At 39.2% G+C, this 16,658-nt stretch overlaps 1 long non-coding RNA gene across 1 annotated transcript in view; it reads left to right on the top strand.

Annotated features, from left to right (window-relative positions):
* The first annotated feature begins 3,856 nt into the window (after window positions 1-3,856).
* The window catches only part of LOC137501214 (uncharacterized), a 933,261-nt gene continuing 920,459 nt past the window's right edge, over window positions 3,857-16,658 (top strand). The window contains exon 1 of the long non-coding RNA XR_011018424.1: window positions 3,857-3,967. This is a non-coding gene — a long non-coding RNA (uncharacterized lncRNA). The remainder of the gene's footprint in view (window positions 3,968-16,658) is intronic.

The raw sequence follows: 16,658 nt of genomic DNA, 5'->3' as shown, positions 1-16,658 counted from the left end.
GATCTTCACCGAGTAGCCCAGAGACGAAGCGTTGGTCCGAGTCGAGCCGAGTGGGACCGATGGACTGTGCACAGGAACTCTGCGCCGCAATTTGTACGCGTGAGATTTTGGGCGTTTGAGAGGCCTGCACTAAATGATAGTGTTTGTTGTTGTATTTTGGGTATTTTAAAAGAAAACGTGAAGTTTAAAGCACAAGAATGTGACTTCTTATGTCAAGAATCTCTCATTTTTTCATCGGATTTTATGTGAGTTCAGTCCAGGTGGTATTTGCAGGTATGTTAGCGTACTGACCACGCATGAAAGATATGATCCACTAGGCCAAAGGTTGGTTGGATCTTCAGTCAGCACCAACAAAGGCTATGTGGTTATAGGAAAACCGTTGAAACCGGTGACGGTGCCAAAATGAGATGTATCAGGCAGTATGAGGAGTGAGATAGTTTGCCAATGCTTTCCTCACTGGGCCAGGAGGTGCTATTGCTTCTAACTGGCCCTATGTGAAGCACCTTTTACAACATACAGACGTACCAGTCGTACTCTGAATATCATTACTCAGCACCAACCGTACCATAGCAGCCTCCATACTCTTGTAACTATAAATGAGACAGACGCTTCAGTAGAAGCTAAATTTTGTTCTGGCCTGTACGAAAAGACAGATGAAAAAATAGTACATCAGTCGCAATAGGCGGACAAATGTAAGATGATACGTACACTAATTGATATGAATGAAAACCTACAACCTGTTTTCCAGTCATTGACCGGGTAAGAATGGAATGCTAGTTGTTTTACGTCGCACCGACACAGATTGGTCTTACGGCGACGATGGGACAGGAAAGGGCTAGGAGTGGGAAGGAAGCGGCCGTGGCCTTAATTAAGGTACAGACCTAGCATTTGCCTGGTGTGAAAATGGGAAACCACGGAAAACCATTTTCAGGGCTACCGACAGTGGGGTTCGAACCTACTATCTCCCGAATACTGGATACTGGCCGCACTTAAGCGACTGCAGCTATCGAGCTCGGTAAGAATGGAATGAATGAAGCCCCCATCTAGCGTTGAGGATAGGAATTGCGCCGGCCGCCGAGGCCTGTCACACTCCTCTGGGGCAATGATTATTGACTGACAGATGCAATGAAATGATATTGGAGAGGGTTGATGGATCCGCTTTGTCCAGCACAAATCTCACATGGAGTGACCGGAATTTGAACCACGGAACCCAGCGGTGAGAGGCCGGAGCGCTGCCGTCTGAGCCACGGAGGTTCTCCACTAATTGATAGGATGCGATATTTTTTCAATTGTGATATGATCCGCTAGTTGGTAGGATGTGGTATTTTTTCAATTGTGATACGATCCGCTAGTTGATAGGATGTGGTATTTTTTCAAGTGTGATACGCCCCACTAATTAATAGGATGGGATATTTTTACATGTGTGATATAACCCACTAATTGGCAGGATGCGATATTTTCTTCAAGTCTGATATGATCCACTAATTAACCGGATATTTTTAAATTTTAATATGGTCCACTGATTGATATGATGCGATATTTTTTCAATAGTGTTATGTTATACAAATTGCTAGGATGTGATATTTTTTTTTCAAGTGTGATACGATATTTTTTTCAACTGTGACATACGCCATTTACTGAGGAGATGTAACATTTTAAAATAAACCTTGAAGTTTAAAGAACTATCAATATCGCGTTCTTAGCCACGCGAGCACAATGTGATATCTTTTCTTTAAATGTGATGTGGTCATTTGCTAGATAGAATTTTTTTGAAGTGCGATACGATCCGCTAATGGTTTCTGGCAAAATCAAGATGAAGTAAGGATGGAGAGACTGCGATGATTTGTTAAAGTGTAATATGATTTACTAACTGACAGAATGTGATATTTCTTCCAAGTGTTAAGTGATCCACTAAGTGATATAAATGTGGTGTCTGGTTTATATCAACTAAATGCCGAGCCGAGTGGTTTAGAAGGTGGAGCGCAAGTTTTCTGAGCCCAAGTTGGCGGGTTTTATCTGAGTTCAGTCCAGTGGTATTTGCGGGTATGTTAGTATACTGACAACGCATGAAATAACTTCGACGGCTCAAATTTTAAAATGGATGACTGTCCAGTTATACTTCCTCTTAAAGCAATTGTCACCATAGTCACTTCGGTGAATCCGAAAAGCGTAAATATGGATAATGGCACATAACAAATTGATTGTCACAAATCAGATTGGACCACCGACTGATACAAAGCTAGGTTTCTTTAACTCCACTGAGCTCATGTTGGCGGGTTCGATACCAGCGCACTTCCGATGTATTTGGTGGTCGCTCAATTACGTCAGCCTCGTGTCAGTAGATTTACTGGTACGTAACAGAGAACCCCTTTGGGGCAAAATCCCGGCACCGCGGTGTCAAAATACTTTAAAAATAGTGAGTGAGATGAAACACCAATATCATTATTTTTAGTCACGAGCAATTTGAGCCAATAATTGATACAATGTTACATTTTCGTCAAGGTGATATTTTTCTCATTGATATAAAATGATGTTTCTTAAAGTGTGATACAATTAATTGGTGGAATCATGCTTGTATTCTAATGAACAAAATCTGATATTTTCCTTAAGTGTTTTGATAAACTGGTAGAATGTGATGTCTTTTAAGGTGTGATATGGTTAGCTATTCTTGATGGATACAGTACTTTTGCATCCATCTCTTGGCACAGGCCAGAGTAAAGTGTAGCTTCCACCGAAGTCCCAGTCAACATCCATGGCTGTGACAATATGGAAGCTGCTGGGGTATGGGTGGTGCTGAGTAATGACATTCAGAGCACGACTGGTGCGTCTGAGTGTTACGAAAGGTGCTGCTCATAGGGTCAGTCGTGCTGCGATAGTACTTTCTGACCCAGTGAGGAAAGCAATGGCAAACTACCTCACTCCTCATCTTGCCTAGTACGCCTCATTTTGGTGCTGTCATTGGTTTTTGGGGTTTCCTTATAACCGCATAACCTTTAGTGGTGCTATTTGAGGATCCAACCAGCCTCTGGGCTGATGACCTAACAGATAGACATGGTTAGCTAATTGATGTGGTGGGCCGATGACCTTCGATGTTAGGCCCCTTAAAACAACAAGCATCATCATCAAGCAAGCATCAATTGATGTGGTGTTTTCTCCGAGTCAGGCTGGACTTATTCATTGATACAGTCATAAATAAAATTAATTAATGCGGTTCTTTTTAAAGTGAGATGTGACATTTAAGTCAGTTTCGTATCGATAAATATTTAAATGTAACATGCTTCATTAACTAGTACAATATAATATTATTTCAATTGTGGCATGATCCACATTTTCATGGAACATGATATCTCCTCCAAGTCAGGTTGGACCACTAACTGATAAAATGTGATAGTTTCTTGAAGTGTGGTATGATCCGTCCAACTCAGGCTGGACCACTGACTGATGGATAGCGACGTTTTCCTAAAGTGTGATATGACGCGCTAGCTGACAAAATGCCGGAGTTTCTTAATGATATGAATTGCCAATTAATAGATCGTGGTGCCTCCTTTGAGTCAGACTAGGTTACTAATTGATAAAAAGGTAATGCTAAAAGTTTGATATGATACACACAAGTGAGGCTGATGGAAAGCGATGCAGTACTTTCTTAAAGTGCAGAATGATCCGGCCACTGAATGATGGAAAGCGATGCAGCATTTTCTTAAAATGTGGAATGATCGGTCCAAGTGACATAGAAAGAGACGTTTTCCTCAAGTGCGATTTGACCCGCTAAGTGTAGGGCCCGGCGAGGGGCGCGCTGCTGAAGCTCAGTGCTGGCTGCCGTGCAGTGTGGAGCGAGTTGGGCTCAGTGGCTCGGGACCCGGCCTGGCGAACACTGCGAGCAAGCGCGCGCGATGGCCCGCACGGGGCTCTGTCTAGTGTCTGTCTAGTGTAGTGTGGTGTAGTGATCAACTTCCAGCGGCGGTCTCCGGTAAGTAGCCCACACTTACCTCCCTCCATTAACAGCGGCTCACCTTAACTCCCTCTCTGTTCCACTGAGCTGGTCAGCCATATTCCATCCCTCTCTTGAAGCCCCCTCTTTCCTTTTGTGACTGTTTATGGTGCTCGAGTTTTCCAGAAGAGTGGTTCATTGTCTGTGATGTGACATATCTGACACCCAGGTCAGTTCTGAAGCAAGCTTGAATCTCCCTTGTTTCATATGATGTGCTGAACTTCTTTCACCAATTTGTTTATGTTCGAAGACAGGTGTATTTATAACCACCGGATGGTTTTCTCGAGGTCAAGGGCATTTGCTAAGGATCTACGGCGAATTTAAATTAAATGTTTGTAGTACTATCTCACATCATGTACGTGTAATCAAGGCATACGTTCACAACTTAACCTATGAAAATGCGTTAATGTTACAACAATATAATACGAAATTCGAGTCTCTCATGTTCGGCAATAAATAAAGAATGTGTAGTGCTTTCCTCGTACTATGACTACTTCGTTGTAAGAAGTGACATTTATGCCACTTATGTGAAGTAGTGACAGAAATATCGTCTTTAGCAATTTATCCGATATTAGAACATAGGGAATTCGATTAATCGATTAGGTAATTTATTGGTTCATCGAATTACTGCGATTGAAATAGATCACTAGGGGGTAAATTTATCTTGTCCTATGCTTTACAATAAATAAATAAATAAATAAATAAATAAATAAATAAATAAATAAATAAATAAAAATAATGCCGTCTTATTGTTTAAACATTCTGTAATTGAAGGGTAGAACTGAAACGATGAAAGAGTGAGATACACAAAAAATCGGGCTATCGTGAACACCAATATTTTATGCAAAACACCTGAGAACTATCCTCTCCCTTAACTGTCATTTATAAAACAGGTGGGAGTGGCGAAATGTTGAATGTTGTTTTAAAGGAGGAAGTTGACTGAAAATATTTTTAATTTTGTAACATTGGATGGAATGTGCTATTCTGAGTGTTAACTATGTGGATCCATGGAATCCTACGGGTCTTCTTGTCAACACATTAAATGAGTGAGCTCAACTGGACCCTCTATGATAATAATAATAATAATAATAATAATAATAATAATAATAATAATAATAATAATAATAATAATAATATTGGTTTTATGTTCCACTAACTATTTTGATGGTTTTCAGAGACTCTGAGGTACTGAAATTTTGTCCCTAGTTGTTATACTAGCCAATAAATATACAGACATGAGGATGACAAACTTGAGAACCTTCAAATACCAACAGATTGAACTGGGATCGAACCCACCAACATGAGCTCAGAAAGCCAGCGCTGTACTATTTCAACCACTCAGCCCCGTCCACGATAATAATACTAATGATAATAGTAATAGCATAATATAGATTATCTAACCTCAAGTCTATAGCAGAAGCTGTACTCTCCGTTATGACCTTGCTTGCCATTAACCAGAAGTACTGTATCCTAATTAGTAAAGGAGGTATAGGTGTTCAGTCTCTTAGTTCGTTCAATTTAAGCGATGTGAAGTAATAATTTTAAATCTGAAGAAAGGAACGTTTATTTAGGAGTTCAAACCATGTGTATTTTTGTGTGTCAGCATGGTATCCTGTGCCGGCCCAGTGGTGTAGGGGTAGCGTGCCTGCCTCTTACCCGGAGGCCCCGGGTTCGATTCCCGGCCAGGTCAGGGATTTTTACCTGGACCTGAGGGCTGGTTCGAGGTCCACTCAGCCTACGTGATTAGAATTGAGGAGCTATCTGACGGTGAGATAGCGGCCCCGGTCTAGGAAGCCAAGAATATTGGCCGAGAGGATTCGTCGTGCTGACCACACGACACCTCGTAATCTGCAGGCCTTCATGCTGAGCAGCGGTCGCTTGGTATGCCAAGGCCCTTCAAGGGCTGTAGTGCCATGGGGTTTGGTTTGGTTTTATGGTATCCTGTAATTATTCGCGTCAACACGTTAAGTAATACAGCTCTATTCAGGTCATTTGTTTTACATTTAGGAATGTGGCTAGGCAAAACAGGAAATGGTGGCTTACAAATGTTGGTATGTGTACTAGATAGTATCACAATTAATGAGGTATTTGTGCAGGAAAGCTGTCCAGAGACATGCTTGAAATGAATGAATTAATCCTCAGGTTGAAACCATTTTCAGAATGACTGCTATCAATGCCAGAATTTAACCTCAAGCCTCTATGAAACTGAAATTTTCCATGCTATTTTGCTATATAGAAAATATTTATTGATTAATATTTAAGGGCGTAAACTTGATCCGAATGCAATATCTACATAAAAAGGCAAAGCAGCAAAACTCTTTTTATATCGAGACAATAGAAAAGATACCTTCAGCTTTAAGTGAAGTCTGAACTACCGAGAGGTGAAATTTAATATTAAAAATTCCCAAATGCTCTGACCAGAATTCGAATTGCGGATATTTGACGATCAGGTATATAAAAGAGTTTATAATCTGAAAGAAAAATAGGGAGAACAGCTAGTGCTGATAAATAAAACAATATCACATAAAATCACTTCTAGGAAGGCAAAAATGGAATTGCAATCCATTGCTTTTATCAACTGAGATCATCCTCTCTCAACACCTCAAACCAGTCCTCAATTTGTGACAATGCCGGCAATCCACCCCAGGTCAACTGAAAGGGAAGGTATGTGATAATTCTTAGGTCACAGGAACTGATCCGATTATTAGTACACATTTCAGGAAGATTTAATTTCTTAAAACCGTAAATAAGCAAACACAAATCGTGTGTTATAAACCATCATATGGCAGATAAGGAATTACCCACTAAATAATAAATTTAAAAAAATGGAGGAACGTACCGAATGTTATAAACTATAAGTTAGACTTGGCATAGCTCAATGAGTTCTTTCCACTAATAAGTTCTGTTAGTTGTTTCCAAGGTTTTTAAACTATCCTTCTTGCAACTGAATTTAGAAAACTACTCTTTCAAACGTTTGTAAAACAACAATTGTTTAAATAAGTACACTCTTTTGTTAATTAATATTACTAGGCGTTCTCTGTGACATCTTAAAAAGTGCTAGAAGAAGCCAGAAATGTAGGAAAGCATTTTAACGTGTTGAGTTATTATTAAAAAATAATGGGTCATGAATGTATTTAACATGTTTGGTATAAAAAGTAGGCTGGTGTGTTTTAATTTGAATTAGATGGAAATTATGAGCAATAGTGCCATATTAAACACAGTACTCTCGAAATCAACAACCTCTCTCATCCAGCTTTGATATGTTAAAAGTGGGTTACATTTACATAATGAACAAAACAGAAGATTCCAATATTGAAATATTAATAAACAAGTATTGTACATCTCGTTTAATTACAATCAACTGTATTATTTCTAAATATTTGATTTCTAGCAGAGAGGTCTATAGTGATATTATTATTCTCAATTATAATGCGATTATAAAGGCTATAATTTAATTAACCAATATTTTTTTGACCATAAATTAATTATAACACCACCATTTCAACCTAGTGCTTTACGTTGCTCAATAAAATAGAAGATGAACTTACGCAGAAAACAATGTCAATAAAGCAACGCGATGAAGCTTCACCCTGGGCTTATGTTCTGAAAATCTCAAGCGTTCAAAGGGATTTGTAATAATTATTTTTCTTCTGCTTTTTCCTGGCCTTTCTACTAATTTATTGGGGTCGGAAATGGATGATGATTTGGCCTAGTTATATAGCCGGATGCCCTTATTAAAATAATAATAATATACGTTTTACGTCCTAAAAACTAATTTTGATGGTTTTCGGAGAGTCTGGTGCCAGAATTGTGTCCCGCAGGTGTTACTTTTAAGTACCATCTACCGACACGAGGTTGACGTATTTTAGCACCTTCAAACACCATCGGACTGTCAAGGGGAGGGTCTGAAATGTGCCTCACCGATTTTGATAAAATTTTGCCGGGATGTTCTATATTGAAAATAAAGAGACACATGTTTCGGCGTTTTGCTAGACAGTCCCTAGTGTTTGAAAAACAAATTGATGACGGAAAATCGTATTTTCAATGCTATACATCGAAAGATCGTCTAAAAATTTGTTTTGGTACCTTCAGCCTCGTGGAATACAGGTATACGATACTTCTGATATATCAATACTCATGAGACATGGGTTGCATAATTTCGATCAAATCATCTCATGAAGGGTTCCGCACGAGGTATATCGCAAAAATATTGAAATTACATGAAGATGGTTAATCACAACTCCCAATGTTTTACTTCGAAAAAAGTCAAAGTAAACTATTCTGATTATCAAAATATAATGAGATTTAAAAAATGAATGGAAACAAAAACAGCCAGCGGTTTGGTAGTCTGACGCCGACCTGATCTGTTGCAGCATGAAAATATAAAAAGGTCAATAACTGTAATATTATTAACTTTGGACCCCATATTATTTAAATAAAACATGTTATAGACGATCTATCGATGTATAGCATTGAAAATACGATTTCCTGTCATCAACTTTGAGTTCGATTTTTCAAAAATCATGGAGTGTCTAGGAAAATTCAGAAACATGTGTCTGTTTATTTTCAATGGATAAAGTACCTGCAAAATGTCATCCAAATCGGCGAGGTACAAGTCAGACCCTCCCCTTGTGAGACAGGATCGAACCTGCGGGGTCAGAAGGCTAGTGCCTCATCCGTCTAAGCCACTTAACCTGGCAAATCCCCTTCTTGACACCAATCAAACCCTATGTCTAGGAATGTGTTTACTCTGGCGTATTTCTGTAGTGGATGGTAGTATGGTGTGCTGTATGAAGATGAAGAGAAGTGAATAAAGATGAATAGAAACACCCAGTTCTCAAACCAGAGGAATTAACCGAACGCAACTAAAATTCTCGGCCCGGCCTGGAATCAAACTCGGGGCTCTCTGAACCGAAGGTCAATAAGCTGACTATTCAACCAAGGAGCCATAAATTTAACAACAACAACAACAACAACAACAACAACAACAACAACAACTATTATTATTATTATTATTATTATTATTATTATCGTCATTATCATCGTCATCATCATTTTTCTTTTTTCCTTTCTTTATTCGATCTTGGTGTGTTGTGAACCCCGTGAAATAACATCGCGATGTTCTTCCTCTCCGTACCTTCCGTCTTTCCAGTATTTCTTCACCATTTTACCTCCTTTCTTCTTCCGTCCAAAGAGATTTCCTTCGCTTCTTTCTCCTGGAACCCATCCTTTAAACTCCACAGTCTTTTTCCTGAAAATGGCTCTATAAAATATATCGTTTCTTGTGATATCCTGGTAACTTCGATGAACCATCAGATTTGTGTTTTGGATTTTATTCAAATGATAAAATGTTTTCGTTATCCTCTCTGGATACACATTGGACCAAATGGCCGTAAAAGTTAATCCTCTTTTGAAACTGTCTGAAAGCTTTTCATTATTTGCCGGCCTGAGTGGCTCAGACGGTTGAGGTGCTGGCCTACTGGTCACAACTTGGCAGGTTTGATCCTGGCTCAGTCCGGGGGTATTGAAAAGTGTTCAAATACGTCAGCCACCTGTCGGTAGATTTACTGGCACGTAAAATAACTTCCTTAGGACTAAATTCCGACACTTAGGCGTCTCCGAAAAGGATAAATGTAGTTACTGGAACGTAAAGTCAATAACATTAATTATTATTTTCATTATTTAAATAAAGTTTATTGTTCCTTTTTCTCCATTTTCATTCATTTTCGGGCCGATTTAGTTTTTTCTGTTTTTACTAATTCATAAATTTCTCTTTTGTTTAAAGAAAGCAACTCGGCTGCATACTGACACTCCCCTTTTTGTAATGGCGAAGTTTCGCCTTTACTGACATCGAGTTTTTGTTGTAAATATCTTCAGTTAACTGATAACCTAGTTCCATTGTTTGTGATCTTGTGTTGTTCGCTTCTTTAAGACAATTACGCTGAATTATTTCTCTGAGGTATTTAAATTTTGTTTAAATCTTAATTTTTCCATATTTTTTGAAGATATTTAGGAGCATCTTTAATATTTGTCATGAATTCCGTAGCTCTGTTTTTTCTGCTGTCTCTTTCAAAAGGTTGATTTGCTCCATTGCGGTATCTGTAAACTCTAAGAGAATAGCTAAATTATTATAATTATAATTATAATTTAGAGTCATAAGTAGAGACGATTGCAGAATGTCCTCTTGTGATGGAGAGCATCATTCAGGCACTTAGTTTTATTTTTGTAACAACCAAAAGCGTGTAAGATTTCTGGTTTTAAATACATGTTGATGTTAGTTTAGGGAAGCTTATACTTTCACAAGAACATGTGTATTGTGATCATGGCCACGGGACTTCCAGGTTCATGAGGAATTCGTACATAGAGGCGCGCATTTACGTTTCAAATACCCAACATACATTGTTTGAGAATACAATCGCGGTGCCAACAGCTATTTTGTCTCATATATCTATGCTTGTAATGTACCTGTTTTTCGATTCAGAATTTTACCTAATATATCTTTGTTATGAATAACAAGCATGAATGTCTTCATCGTTTTATATTGCCGTTCAGCCATGAATTATAATTCAACAGACTAGTAAACAGACTAGGACCGATGTTAGTTTTAGATGAGCGAAAAATAGAATGTGTAACAGGAAGTTTGTAACGAGATCCTTTAAAGGGAAACACTCAGGACGCACGAATAATAAGCAGGTTACCCGACTGATACTTTAAACTAGGAAAGATATGGGGATAACCGAGGAAAGCCCATTGAACAATTTTGTATTTCGAACTCCACTGTTCTCAGTTCAGGAAAAAACCCTCAGTGAAAGTGCTAAAATTTAGTTTTCGTACTATAAGTTGGTTTGATTTCATCACGTTCTGTCAATGAACATAGTCACACTTTACAGGAAAACTTGGAAGCTTGTGTTTAGTCATTTAAAGTAAGGCGATGGGGACGTTCAGCAACACTTTCGAGTGTTAATTCTTTGCCGAGAATTGTTTCAACAATCTTCTTCGTTTTCATCTTCTTTTTTCTCTATAATTTAGGGTTGGCACTACGTAGGCTTAAGGCCAGTTTTACGGCCGGATACTTGTCCACGCCCACGCAATGGGTAATTACTACACGTGACACATCTGTCCGAACACTAACAGGTCTTTCTAATTATTGCACGTCGCTGCTTTTTTCACGTCTGTGCTGAAATGCTGCTGCCCATCTCAGAACGGTTCGGTACGAAAAGGTATTATTCCCCACAATTTCCACAAGCACTCTATGTCATTCTTTGGCCTTAAGACCACTGCGAACAGCCAGTTTGATGTACGCACGCTATTCTTGCTTCGTCACATCCATTCTGGATGGATCCTGACTAGTTACTGCAGTCTCATCGCCCTGTGCATGGTAACTGTCAAACGCACCGCCACCTCGTGTTGTGTCCTTGTACTATGAGTGTCAAGTTTTCCAGGAGACATATGGCTGTTGTATGGTAGCACCGTGCAAATGAGAGGAGAAAAATCATTGCCATGACTTATGCTCCAACGCCCGTAATAATAACAATATTGATAACAATAATAACAACAACAACAACAACAACAACAACAATAACAACAACGGGTGGTTTCTTGTACGTGTTGGACAATCTACCGAACGAGGCTGGCGTATCTGGGCACCTTCAAATACCACCGGATTGGACCCGGGTCGAATCCTCCAACTTGAGCTTTGGAGGCCATCGTTTGAGATGCTCAACTCGGTTTTATCATATTTAAGTACTACTCTAATGTTGTTTTTACGTCCCAGTAACTACTTTGACTGTTTTCGGAGACGCCGAGGTGCGGGAATTTTGTCCCGCAGCGGTTATTTGCTTGCCAGCACCTTCAAATACCATCGGAATGAGCCAGGATCGAGCCTGCTTAGTTGGGATCAGAAGGCCACCGCCTCAACCGTCTGAGTCACTCGCCACTCAGCCCGGCTTTTTAAGTACTGAAAGAATTGTGCACTATAATAATGGTAGTGAGATAGAACCATTTTTTTAAAGTTAGGGAAGCTGACACACACACACACACACACACACACACACACACACACACACACACACACACACACACACACACACACACACACATACACACACACACACACACACACACACACACACACACACACACACACACACCGAGGAGTCCCTCTACGTCAGTTCTCATGAGGTTTTCATGTCCTTGTTGTTTGAATTTGCCATAGTAATGTAGATTTAACACTTTTAGATCGAAAGCAATACTATACAGTGATGAAATGATAAGCACTTCGTACATAGTGATGATTGTTAAGCACTTTGAAGAACGCATGAAAAGGAGAAAAGGTATTAGCGGTCACAACGCACATACATTTCGAAACTGATGCTCTTTATTTCCATATATATGATTTATAACTAAGGATTAGAAATGAATGTGAATGTTGAAAATAAAACGTATTTTCAGTTTGAACTAGGAAAAATCTACTCGTAAATTTAACGATGCCTAAGGCGTTGTCTGTAATCCTGGCTGTGGGTTAAAGTATGCAACCCGTATTACAATTGTGGGCAGCCCGCTTACGTACATAGGCAACCAGCATTTCACACGTCATCCGTAATTGCACCGCGAAACTTTTTCTGTTCATATTTAACAGTCGACGCCGTCGCAACGTTGGAATTATTCATTTAAGAGCTAGGAGGATACCGCAGTTTGATACCATGTGTTTTATGTACACGTGAATTCTGTCTGATAACCGCAGTCATTATAATTTTGTCCATACTATTAAATGATTTTTGTCTCCGCCTTGGTTTTTATCTCGGCCTAGGTATGAAAAATTAAAATTAGGCTCAGTTCAATTCTTGTTTGTCTGGTTGTTTATTAATTACGACGTCTTGGGAAAAGGGCAAACAGAATTTCTAGGAACTCAGTATTTCAGTTCATGGTTAGCCGGTTTGTACACTAGGCTATACATTATTTGATTATTGTACAGTGGCGTAGAAATATAAAGTGGGTCAGAATAGGAAATATCTCCCTTAATATTAAAGGTATATTACAGTTGTAACATGGGTACTAAAGCCTTTCTAAATATGACAAAATTCAGCACTCAACTTTTTTCTTCTGCCACTTTCCCCACACCTTGTAAGGTCACGAGTGTGAATTGTGTCACAATAATAACAGAGATATTCGTTATTATTAAAATATCTGCATGTTTCTGAGTTAACTGCGGGTGGCAATCAACAATAGCATTACATTGACTGCCTATTGTTGGTTGAGATGTTCCCTGTTCCTCCCGCAGCTACTTGCATCCACTAGACGGCAATATTAGTGAAAATGCACAGAAAATTAACCCATCAACGGCGGGTATAGTAGGTAGTAATGGTAATAAAAGTTTATATATTTTTTACAGCCAGTAATATTTTTCCCCACAGTTGTAACATGGGTACTAAAGCCTTTCTAAATATAACAAAATTCAGCACTCAACTTTTTTCTTCTGCCACTTTCCCCACACCTTGTAAGGTCACGGGTGTGAATTGTGTCACAACTGTGGATTTGATCCCGTTTTACGGCCGGATGCTCTTCCTGACGCAACCCTATGTGGAGGGATGTAATCACTATTACGTGTTTCTTTTGTAGTTGGTAGTGTAGTGTGTTGTCTGAATATGAAGAGGAGAGTGTTTGGACAATAACAAACAACAGTCCCCGAGCTAGGAGAATTAATCATACGAGATTAAAATCCCCCACCCGACCGGGAACCAAACCAGGGATCCTCTGAACCAAAGGCATTATGACTGAACATTCAACCAAGGAGTCGGACTTCAAGTACTAAACATTAAATTGTAAATAATAGTACGGTTATCTAGGTTATTATTATTATTATTATTATTTCTTTGTAGGTATTATTTTATTATTTTATTTAGGAAGAACAATGAACGTCCATTTATTCTGTATGTTTTGTAGTGTATTAGATATTTTACGTACAATAAGATACCATAATAGTACAGTAGTTTGTTTCAATGTTCTTTGTGATTCATTGGTTAAATATAAGACAGGGAAAACTGTCCCCAAATTTGCCAGTTAGAATCTATCTATCTATCTATCTATCTATCTATCTATCTATCCATCTATCTATCTATCCATCTATCTATCTATCTATCTATGTATCTATCTATCTATCTATCTATCTATCTATCTGTACATCTATTTATCTATCTGTCTGTCTATCTATATATCTATACCAGACGTTGGTTTATTAATCGATTTCGATGTTAATAAATTTATCATTGTTCTTTTCATTAAGTATTTCATAACGTATTAAAGAAATAGCAACGGGAAAGATGTTAGTATGAAATACTTTACGATTTAGTTCACATAATGTATCAACATACATTTTCACAGCTCTGGTTTACATTTGATCTTAGGTTGCGTCTAAATGGAGAACGGTTCATAATATCCTCAAGCTCCAGAATAACCCAGTAGTCTTTCCCGGTGGCAGGGCATCTTAACAGTACAGTACAGTTGATTAAGGTCTTGTTTCCTGTGCTCAAGACGGTGTTTCAGTGTGGGAGATATGCGTCAGTAGATTTTTTTGGCTGTATGTTTAATGTGGCATCGATGCAAACAGGCCTTACAAAAATGATGGGATAAGAAAGGGATGGAACTGAAAAGAAAGCGACCGTGGCCTTAGTTAAAATGCAGCTCCGACATATGACTGCTGTGAAAATAGGAAACCATGGAAAAATTCTCTTCAGGGCTGCTGACAGCGGGGTTCGAGCCTACCATCTCCTGAATGCAAGCTCACAATTACATGACCCATATCGCGTGACCAACTTCCTCGGTGTCAGTAGATCTAGTGTGAATGTCTTGGGTTTATGACACTCCTTAAAAATTGATAACCGTTGAAAGAACGGTAAATAGGCATTCTTCATATTCCTTATTTGTTCTTCTTCCGGAATGAGTGGCTCAGACCGTTTAGCGCCGGCTTTCTGAGCACAATGTAGCGGGTTCGATCCCGGCTCAGTCCGGTGGTGTTTCAAGGTGCTCAAATACACCAGCCACATGTCAGTTACTTTACTGACAAGTAAAAGAACTGAGGGCAAACTTCCGGCAACACGGCGCCTCCAAAAACTGTAAAAATAGTTAGTACCGAGCGGGTTACGGCCGCTTCCTTCCCATACCTAGGACTTTCCTGTCCCATAGCCGCCATAATACCTACCTGTGTCGGTGCGACGTAAAGCAACTAGCAAAAAAAATAATAGTGGGATGTAAAACCATTATTATTATTGCTATTTGCTTTACGTCGCACTGACACAGATAGGTCTTATGGCGACGATGGGATAGGAAAGGCCTGGGAGTGGGAAGGAAGCGGCCGTGGCTTTAATTAAGGTACAGCCCCAGCTTTTGCCTGGTGTGAAAAAGGAAAACCACGGAGAACCATCTTCAGGGCTGCCGACAGTGGGGTACGAACCCACTATCTTCCGGATGCAAGCTCACAGCTGCGCGACCCTAACCGCACGGCCAACTCGCCGGGTATATTATTATTATTATTATGAAATGTATGGAACTTTGAATATTGAGATCTACAAGACCTTTTACGCAATGATTGTCTAGGAGTCAATCTCATTATATTAAATATTGTACTCTTCCTTCAGTCATACATACTGAATCCTCAGCCCGAAGCCTGGTTCCATCCCCAACAGATGTACCATCAGCTGTCATAGGAAGTTCTGGTAAAAACTAAAAGGGTGTGTAAGAGAAACGAGGAATGACGTAGTTCTGCCGCTTTCCTCACCGAGATAGAAGGTGCAATTTCTTATCAGTGTGCCAAGCTCACTGAAATGTATACACCAACAGACCGCACAATTGATACCTTCACATCACTCATCACAGGGACTTGCTGCATAAGGAATGTGTTACTGAAATCTCTTATATGTCAAACATGTTTATATAACCAAGGCTAAGGACAAGGCTCTGAATAATCGATGATAACACGTGAGTATTAAATTAAAAAATCACATGGATAAGTTGGGATTTGAACCACGGGTCATCTGACTAGACCACAGTCATATTGGCAGGGCAAGGCATTAAGGGGATATACATTTTTCTTAGGTTTATTAAGATACTAATTTTGATATTTATTTTACTTGACATAAGAATGATCGATAGATGTTAGAAAGGAAAGCATGACATGCACTCGAGCTCCAGTTTGTTTTGCTCCTCTGAAATATATTTAAGAGATGATGTTAAGTGCTCGCTTTCAACGCAGATCAAAGTGTAGAGAAGAGACACGCACCCCGAGATGGAGAGGAATCATTTAGGCATTAAATACATTTTACTCTTTGAAGTTAGAGTAAATAGTAGGCGAAGAGGATAAGATGAATAATAAGATACTGAAAATAATTCAGGAAGGAATATGTCAAGTTCGTTCATGGTACCGAGAATGATATTCGAAAATAAAAAAAGGGATTGTAGTTTCCACAGAAGAATGATAAAATCGATCGGCTGTAATATGAACTTTAATAGCTTCGTAACAAATGTTTACACCAATATTGGTGTAAAAACAACTGTTCGCATGACATGAAATGAAATGTCGTATGGCTTTTAGTGCCGGGATATCCCAGGACGGGTTCGGCTCGCCAGGTGCAGGTCTTTCTATTTGACAACCGTAGGTGACCTGCGCGTCGTGATG

Source organism: Anabrus simplex, chromosome 6 (genome assembly GCF_040414725.1).
Source record: "Anabrus simplex isolate iqAnaSimp1 chromosome 6, ASM4041472v1, whole genome shotgun sequence".
Taxonomy (NCBI): Eukaryota; Metazoa; Arthropoda; class Insecta; order Orthoptera; family Tettigoniidae; genus Anabrus; species Anabrus simplex.
This window is presented reverse-complemented; position numbering and strand designations above follow the sequence as displayed.